We start from the raw sequence: 10721 nt of genomic DNA, 5'->3' as shown, positions 1-10721 counted from the left end.
ATTAAAACACCTGCCGCCTTGCGACTCAAATCATCGGCCACCACGTTGGCCTTCCCTGGATGGTACAAGATCTCGTAATCGTAATCTTTCAGGACATCCAACCATCTCCTCTTCCGCATGTTAAGGTTCTGCTGATCCATCAAATAATTCAAACTTTTGTGGTCAGTAAAGATGGTGCATCGAACTCCATACAAGTGATGCCTTCAGATTTTGAGGGCAAACACCACTGCGCCCCCAATTCCAGGTCGTGAGTGGGGTAGTTCACCTCATGAGGCTTCAGCTGCCTCGAGGCGTACACGATCACATGCCCCCTCTGCATCAAAACAATGTCTAACCCGGTGATAGACGCATCAGAATATACCACCAAATCATCCAACCCATCGGGTAACGCTAAAATCGGGGCCTCATATAACCTCTGTCTCAAGGTCTCAAAAGCCAACTGCTGGTCCGGGACCCACCAAAAAGTCACATTCATCTTGGTCAAACGAGTCAAAGTTACGACGATCTTGGAGAAATCCTGGATGAATCTCCGATAGTACCCCGCTAGACCCAAGAAGATACGAATCTCAGATGCATTCTTCGGCACTTCCCACCTCATCACTGTCTCAATCTTGGCTGGATTAACCAAAATACCCTCTTGGTTGATGATGTGCCCCAAAAAATGCACCTGTCTCAACCAGAAATAACACTTTGAGAACTTGGCATAAAGCCTTTCCGTCCTCAGTGTATCCAATACCTCCCTCAGATGCTGCTCATGCTGCTCCTTGGTAAGATATCATCGATAAACACGATCACATACGGATCCAACATCGGCCTACACACCCTATTCATGAGATCCATGAACGCTGCTGGGGCATTGGTGAGCCCGAATGGCATCACCACAAACGCGTAGTGTCCATACCGAGTCCTGAAAGCTGTATTCGGTATATCCTCATCCATAATCCTCATCTGATGGTACCCTGACCGAAGATCGATCTTGGAAAACCAAGACGCACCCTGCAGTTGATCGAATAAATCATCGATCCTCGGGAGCGGATAACGTGTTTTCACCGTTAGCTTGTTCAGCTCTCGATAATCAATAAACATCCTGTGTGACCCGTCCTTCTTCTTCACAAACAGGATCGGTGCTCCCCACGGGGAACTGCTCGGTCGAATAAATCCTCGGTCTAGCAGCTCCTGAAGCTGCGTAGACAGCTCCTGAAGCTGCGTAGACAACTCCTGAAGCTGTGTAAATAGCTCCTGCATCTTGGCAGAGCTAGACGGTATGGTGCCTTGGCTATCGGGGCGGCACCCGACACCAAATCAATGCGAAACTGTACTTGCCTCTTCGTAGGCACCCCATGCAACTCCTCGAGAAAGACATCCCAGAAATCCGGTGCAACCGGTACACTGCCCAAATCTGTCTGGGTCTCAACCCTCGTATCCGAGATATATGCCACAAATCCTGAACAACCCTGATGGAGAAGTCTACTGGCCCTCGCAGCTGAACAGAGGGTTGGCCCCTGTGAGGCCCTCTCCCCATGAATAACTAGTTCTCCCCCACTTGGGGTTCGAAATCTCACTAGTTGGGGCTTGCAGTCTATCATGTCCCCATTGGCTCCTAACCAGTCCATCCCGACGATCACCTTAAGCCCTCACAATGGTATAGGAACCAAATCAACACGAAACCTCTCCTCACGCACATTCAGGACACAGTCTCGATACACCCTCACAGTGCGATCATCCGCAATCTCAACCTCAATAGGGGAATCCAAAGTTCTCGGAGCATCCTGTAACTTCTTGCTAAGCGCAAGAGATACAAATGACCGAGTCGCTCCCGAATCAAAAAGAACATGAGCCGACATACCATTGACCAAAAAGGTCCCTATACAGGAGCACATATATACACATAAACAATACAAATCAATATCGAGTAGGAAAATAAAATACGCACCAGCCACGACGTCCGGCGCTGCCCGAGCCTCCTCGGTAGTCAACTGAAATGCGCGTCTCTTCACCGCAGGAGCATCCGCCTTGGCAGGGCGGCCATCAGTGATCTTCATCGTGGCGGGCGCAGGCGCCGCCACTAATCCTCCTCCTCCCTGCAACCTCGGACAATCGGACTTTTTATGGCCAGTCTAGTTGCAGTGAAAACAAATCAAGCCCTTCTTGGGGCAGTCCTTGCTCACGTGGCCCAACTGACGACACGTATAACACACCGGGCCTGACAGTCGGTAAATCCCATCATGCGATCCCCTACATTTGGCACACCGGCCACGGACCTGCTGGCCCATACTGGAATAATCAGAGGTCTTAGGCTTTTTAGCCTGACCTACAACTGTCTGAACCTGCTCTGGCTTCCACTTAGTGTGAAGCTCCAACTCCATCTCCTGCTCTCGGGCCTTCTTCACCATCTCATTCAGGGTTTTGCCATGTCATCATCCATGACATACTACGCGAACAACAGTGCTCGTTCCTGAAACTTAGCGGTGATCTCCGCCACAGTCTCGGTGGTTTGCTGGAGCTCCTGGAACTCCCTCACCAACCGTTTCACCTCAATAGATGGTGAAAACTCCAGATCAAAGCGTTTGACAAACTCCGCCCATGACATCTCAGCCACCCCGGCTGCTCCCACCTGGCTAGTCACCTCCTCCCACTAATCCCTCGCTCGGTCCCTCAACATATATGAGGCAAACCCCACCTTTTCTGCTTCGGGACAAAAGCTCGTGCCTTGGGCATTCTCCATATTAGCCACCCAACGTCGACTAGCTATGGGGTCCCTGACCCCAAAGAACTCAGGTGCTCCACACACCTTGAACTCCTGGAACGAGGGAGTTCGGGCCCCAACCTGGCCCGCCGCAATCTCGGCTCGGAAATACCTGAGCCACTCCTCCATGATCTTCATCATCCCTTCCTTGACTGCCCCAAAAATCATTGGGGTAGCGTCAAGGATGCCTCTAGTAACCTCGGCTGCAATAAGCTCACGCAACCTCTCATCAATGGGCGTTGTTCCGTCGCCCGACCCAAATTCGAATCCTGATCCCCCTGCTCCAAATCGTGTCACCACTATTCTGATCTGTAATACCACAAGACAAAATGATCAAAATGTCTAGAAAGGGGATCCTCCAACACCGGTTCTCCTTAGAGCTTCCAGATCAAACATTAGTTCGGGTACAGGTCCTGTGCTTTCAGTAGTACGGGCCTAATACTACCTTCTGCACCTACCTGTACCTTCCCCAAGGCTCTACCCGGTAACTCTAATTCATCCCAGAACAAAGCATATCTCACGGGCTACAACATAACTCAAATCCTAGGCTATCCTAAGATTTTCTCAATCTCATCAAACCAGTACTCAAATCAATCATAACATGTTGCCTTTTGAATGCAAATTATACACAGAACAGGATCAAATAAAATTTCGAATAACAAACTCTACCCTAGGACCACAACCATACAAGGAACATGAAATAAGGCCAAATCAATTATTCTAAGGCTACAAGATCCTAACCGTATACAATTTTAAAAGCATACACATAGCAAAATCCATCTAACTATCATAATCCAAATATCAGTATAACATGGCTAACATATTGGGGAAACACTTACTTGAGCTCGGCCGATTACGCGCATTGCACTCTCCCCTTTTCCGGTTCTAAAAAGTTTTTAACTTTTGATTTTCTGAAAACAATTTTTTCATTTCCTTAGTTTGAGTCCTGATACACCCGAGAGTGTGCCTGAATCCCTCAAACCAAGGCTCTGATACCAACTTGTAACGACCCAAATGTCCAAATAAATTTTTCATTTTTAAATAACCAAAACATTCCCATAAAATATGAAATCTCAATAACAATTGTTTTTAAAATCCGTAACATTAAACATTTCATTCAAATTATCAGAGTGTCCCCAAATAAAATGTCGGGGAGAGTGCATGTCGCGCCATCACGCCAGGCCCTTGCCCTTAAGCTCTGAAGTACCTGAAACAACCAACAAACTGTAATCTAATGCTTAGTGAGTTCCCCAGAGAATACCCCACACAATTCACGTAATCATATAATCCATACTAGCTATATCAACTACATAAAATATCAACTACATAAATCACATAATCCATGCATACAAACATATAAGGATGCCATGGAAACCCCCAAGGTCTTATACCTAATGCCAAGGGAAACCCCACGCGGTCTTAACTACCTGCCATGGGAACCCCCACATGGTCTTCCTGCCATGGGAACCCCCACATGGCCTTCACTGACTGCCATGGGAACCCCCACATGGCCTTCACTGACTGCCATGGGAACCCTTACATGGTCTTCACTAGCTGCCATGGGAACCCCTACATGGTCTTCACTAACCAAGGAAATATCACACAAGCTAAACATACAAACATACTAGGGTGCCATGGAAACCCTCCAATGTCTTACACCAAATGCCATGGGAACCCCCACATGGTCTTAATCTACTGCCACGGGAACCCCCCGGGGTATTCCATGCAAATGTCATACTAACATAACGCATAATCAACCAACAATCCACATATCATAAAATAGGTCGGCCTTGGTGCCTTAGACCCATTGGTATGGTGAGAAGACTCACCTCTCAAGAAATGTTGAACTGATAATATATGACCCAACTTGCAGCTCCAACTCAACTGCCTACAACCATCATGTGATTAACTTGTCAAAATCCCAAAATACCAAAAATACCCTAAAAGTCAAACTTGGTCAACCATGGTCAAAGTCAAAGTCAGCAGTCAAGGTCAACAGTCCATGTTGACCCAACTCGTCGAGTGCATCTAGAAACTCGTCGAGTTCCTTCCGCTTTCAGGAAACCGGGAAAAACCCTAACTACTTGCCGAGTTATCTCATCAACTCGCCGAGTTCACTTAGTATCCAGAAAGTGGGAAAACCCGATCCAACTAGTCAAGTTGTCAAGGCAACTCGTCGAGTTTTCCCTGTCTTAACATATTTAGCCCCTTCTAGTCGAATCTATGGACCCAAACTACAGATCCAGTCCCTTAGGATTGAAATACCATATAAAGTTGCTAACTTTACGTGCATGCAAGGTCTAAAGAGGCTAAAGCCCTAAAACTAAGTTTAACAAAAGGTTTAGGGCATGGAGGAGGGTCAAGACTAGATAAAGTGAGCAACTTTATGCCCATGGAGGCCTAGAGGTGTCCAGATCTAAAACCATATCCTCAAGACAAGTTCAAATTCGAGAATGACTCCATTATGCACAAAAAGTGACCATATACTTTCATAAGAGGATATCTAAGAAATAAAAGGTCAAGGTATCAACTTTATACCTCAAGATGGTTGCCAAAACAGAGTAGATGTCAGATATGCTGCTTCTCCCTTTACTCCAACCTCTTCAAGCTCCAAGTTCCTTCAAAACCACCCCAAAATCACTCTCCAAGGCTCTCACTCACACTCAAGAAGGTATAAGGCTCGAACTAGGGTTTCTCTGGACTGTAAAGGTGATGAGGGAGGCCACAAATGAGGCATAAGTTCTTTATATAGGGTATAAAACCCGGAAATTAGGGTTTTCCTTTCCAGCATCTACTCGTCGAGTTGGGGTCTTCCAACTCATCGAGTAGACCCTAAATCCCACGTCCACAAAGATCTCTACTCGACGAGTTCGATCTCCTCAACTCGTCGAGTTCCAGTACAAAACCCTTAATTATTGAGAAATAAATGATACCTGCAACAAGCGTTACAGAAAAGTACTATTTTTACTCAGAGTCAAAACCTGTGGACTCACCAACTTTATGTTGATGTATTTCAAAACACATATGTTTTTAGGAATTTGATAAGCTGGATTGTTACTCGAACATGATAAGTTTTACTATTATCTTTTTTGTTCGTATGGAACATATATCTATTAAGACGTCTGCGATAGTTCGGACACTATGTGATAAATACTAGGAAACAAGAATAATGTAACTTTCTATCATCAATAAAGGTATGTAGTTTATAAAACTCTTTGGTACTGTTCAATATATGTTATATAACTGTGATACAAGGAATGACGTTACACCACCAGTGTTTTTTGCCGCCGGCTGGGGGTGTGACAGATTGGTATCAAAGTTATTGACTATAGCGAACTAGTACTTTCATAGGAAAGAACGACTATAGTCCAGGGCTTACTCTTTAGGTTTAGGTATATCCCTTAACCTACAAATAAAAAGTATTATTAATTATACTTCTAAGGGACTACTTACAGGAGCGGTGATAGGGTAGACACGTCACTTTGGGTTGCTGGATTTCAGAATGGCTATGTGCTAAAATGATCCTGCCCACCGACTGTCCCGACTGGCCGGTGCCTTATCAGCTAGACCTGAAGTAAGAAACAAATAATTAATAACACCCGTGAACACAACAAACACAAAGATATAGAGTTATGTATGAACTCAGTCCCGCGATGAGAACACATGTATATATAACCCAAAAATATAGAAAACCCAAACCGTCGATAAACAATACAAACACAAGGTTTTAGGTCAAACTCCTTAGTCGACTTTTATTGTATATGGGCCAAACCACAACTAAACGTAGACTGATCGCCTATGTTTAATTATGGTCAGACCGATGCACAACTAAACTTGGATACGGTGGTTGATAGACTAAAACACTTGAAGATTCAAGATAGATCTCATATCGGGATACCATCAACTCAGAGCACAAGAAGACAATGTTCCAAAAACAGCATTTAGGACTCGGTATGGTCATTAAGAGTTCTTTGTTATGCCTTTTGGATTGACCAACGCCCCAACAATGTTCATGGATCTCATGAATCGTGTTTGTAAACCGTACTTGGATAAATTCATGATAGTATTTATCGATGATATATTGATATATTCACGAACTAAGGAAGAACATGGTCAACACTTGCAAATAATCTTGGAACTACTAAGAAAAGAAAAGTTGTACGCCAAATTCTCCAAATGTGAATTTTGGATTTGAGAAGTACAATTTTTAGGGCATGTAGTTAGCAACAAAGGAATTCATGTCAACCTCTCCAAAATTGAATCAATTAAGAATTAGGAAGAACCAAAGACATCAGCAGAAGTTGGAGATACACAATTGGCCAGAGAACATACATGTGATACCTTATGTACCGAGCCAGAAATAATCCACGAGACAACTGAAAAGATCGTGCAAATTAAGGATCAATTAAAGGCAACATGTGATCGTTAGAAGAGCTATGCTGATGTGAGACGTAAGCATTTGGAATTCCAAGTTGGAGATAAAGAAATGTTAAAGGTCTCTCCTTGGAAAGGCATGATTCGATTCAGGAAAGGAGGCAAGCTAAACCTGCGAAATATAGAACCTTTTGAAATTCTAAACAATAATTGGTTCTGTCGCATATCAACTTAAGTTGCCACAAGAGCTAAGCAATATACACAATGTTTTTCCCAACTAATTAACAGTTCCTCGTCCACAAGATAAATTTCGGGACGAAATTATTTCAACGGGGGGAGAATGTAACACCAGTCAAAATTAGGTCAAAGATAATTCACATAAATATTATAAACACATATTATAATCAATTTACTTTAATTTTTAAATGACATTTTCATTCAACACTACAAGTCTATACAATTCCAAAAATATATAGAACGTCTAAATCTGACTTCGCATGAAGAAGTTATGATAAATTCTAACACTATAGCCTCTATAACAATAGGAATTTAAAATAGACTTAGAATTAGCTATTGGAATCTAAAATAAAGTTCTAGTACTCGGAAATACCTACGCGTGGATATAAAGAACGTCAAAAACAGAGCTCGTATGCAAAAGTTATGATCTTCTGAAGATGTAGTTGTCTAAGTGCATGACACGTGGCAGAAACCCTAGCCGCCTTGGTTCATGACGTGAACATTAAGTCCCCAACGTGAAAGTAGTCTAGGACACTAATCAAGGCTAGAAAACACATGGTAAGGCAACAAGATGACTCATGGAATCTCACGACGTGAACATATCACTTTCACGACATCAAAATGTCATCCGGACACCTTTCGAAGCTAGAACGCAAATAGCAAGTCTACAAAGTGATGCAGCCGTGCTTCACGACGTGAACATGCATGTTCACGACGTGAAATTTCCCTATACATCCTATAAATATCAAGTGAGACCCTTTCTCTCCTTACACCTTCTACTTTCATTCTCTCTCGTTTTCCGAAGGCCGTTTCCCTTCCCGAGCCTGACAACGACGAGCCTATGACTGTTTTTCAGTTAGATTCTATAGATCACGCTACTAGGGTGAGTTTCACGACCGCACTTTTTAATGTTTTCGGGGGAAAACACATGCTAAATATTGTATATAAGTTAATATTATATTTATATTATAGTATATTCGTATCAACATAAATAGTTATATTAACCAGGATATAGTTGTTTTGTATCATATATACTTAGAATATATCTCATATATTGAAATAATACAACTATTTTACTTGTTAGCATGTTATTATTATAGATTATACTAATGTAGAACCTGAGTTATACTCGGGAGTTCTATATATATATATATATATATATATATATATATATATATATATATATATATATATATATATATATATATATATATATATATATATATTATGTGTGATATAGCCCTGGAGTTATACTCGGGAGTTATATATACTAATTGTTAAGTATGTTGTTATTATTGGTTTTATGTTAGATAAAACATGGTTTTACTTCAAGTTATAGTTGTTGTACTGCCTAAGTATTATAGAAATTAGGAGTAACATTTAAACCATAGTCTAGTAACTTAGGGTTTTAGACATGTATATGCTTTCACTATTGGAACTAACGGAACTCGACAAAGTCTACATGAGCTATTTTATTCATCAATTAAGATTGGAAATCTTAGAGGAAATCCTTTGACCTGTAACCGCTAATCCCGTGTGAGCGAGGAAGTTGTGTATAGATCTATGCGGGTTAACGCCCCACCTGTGGTTGCTAGCTACAACCCAACGGTTTTTCGGGTGACGAAATTGTCCATTTTTCCAATGAGGAAGTTGTGTGTAGATCTATGCGGGTTGACAACCCCACCCGTGGTTGCTAGCTACAAACCAACGGTTTGTGGGTGACGAACTTGCCTAATATATTATATTCTGATGTCGATGAAGCGTGCGGAAATCTATCACATGGTGGGACACTTGTAGCACCATTCAGAGGTAGTGGCGTCGTATAGCAGCGATTATGGACTCATGGTAGCACAATTTTAGAACCATTATACTTTGTCGATATACAAGTATTAATGTTAAGTATAAGTTTCCCAAACACTTATACTCTAAGTACAAGGAACTTGTAGGTATTCTACTTATTCATTAAGTATATAATTATACCTAGCACACATACTCGTATAGAATTGAAATAAGATTTATACGTAGCGGTTTTTACTCGTATAGAATTAAAATAAGATTTATACGTAGCAATTTTAACTCGTATAGAATTGAAATAAGATTTATAAGTAGTGGTTTTCACTCGTATAGAATTGAAATAAGATGTATATGTAGCGGTTTTTAATCGTATAGAATTGAAATAATATTTATACGTAGTTCGTTTGTATGGGATTACAAACACTTGTATTAATATTATATGAAACTTATAGGTATACTAATTATTTAGAGTAAATTACACGAATGGTCCCTATGGTTTAGGATAAGTTCCATGTTTGGTCCCTAACTTATATTTTTAACTCGGAAGGTCCCTGTTGTTTGTTTTTGTTACGCACTTGGTCCCTGTCTTACCTAAAAAGACTATTTTTCCCTTGATTTTTTTAATTTATGTAAATAAACACACCCCCAACCCCACTTCTCTCACCTTACCTTACCTACCCCACCATTTTTCCCTATTTAAATAATAGTCTTTTTAGGTAAGACAGGGACCAAGCACGTAACAAAAACAAACAGTAGGGACCAAGTGCATAACAAAAATAAATAGTAGGGACTTTCCGAGTTAAAAAAAATAAGTTATGGACCAAACGCGCAAATTACCTCAAACCATAGGGACCATTCGTGTAATTTACTCAAGTATTTAGTAAGTAAACCATTATACCTAGGATATATATACTATATGTTAGAAACAAGTATGAGTCAGAATGATATTTTCAAACTATGTTTTATACTTTTCAAACTTGGGAAAAGTACTATATTTATTCAGAGTCAAAACCTATGGACTCACTAACTTTATGTGACATATTTTCAAAACGCATGTGTTTTTAGGAATTTGATAAGCTGGATTGTTACTCGAACAGGAGAAGTTTTATTATTATCTTTTATGTTCGTATGGAACATATATCTGTTAAGACATGTGCGATAGTTCGGACATTATGTGATAAATACTAGGAAACATGAATAATGTAACTTTATATCATCAATAACGGTATGTAGTTTATAAAACTCTTTTGTACTGTTCAATATATGTTATATAACTGTGATACAAGGAATGACGTTACACCACCCGGTGTTTCTTCCGCCGGCTGGGGGTGTGACACGATCCAATGAGAGTTTCAATGTTTATTTGAGCCAATATATGTTTTAGTGTATTTGTGGCTTCCCTGTCACAGTGAAATCATGGAAAAAAACACGACCGTCCTTAGTTTGAGGGAGATAATATGTTTAGCATCGTGCATCGGAACGAGTGTTACATTGGGGCTTATGTTGAATAATTCAGGTGAGTCTATGCACTGTACTCATGGGTCGAAGGCACCAATGCCGACCCATAGGA

Source organism: Lactuca virosa, chromosome 1 (genome assembly GCF_052849685.1).
Source record: "Lactuca virosa cultivar CGN04683 chromosome 1, Lactuca_virosa_CGN04683_v6, whole genome shotgun sequence".
Classification (NCBI taxonomy): domain Eukaryota; kingdom Viridiplantae; phylum Streptophyta; class Magnoliopsida; order Asterales; family Asteraceae; genus Lactuca; species Lactuca virosa.
Note: the sequence above shows the minus strand (reverse complement) of the source record.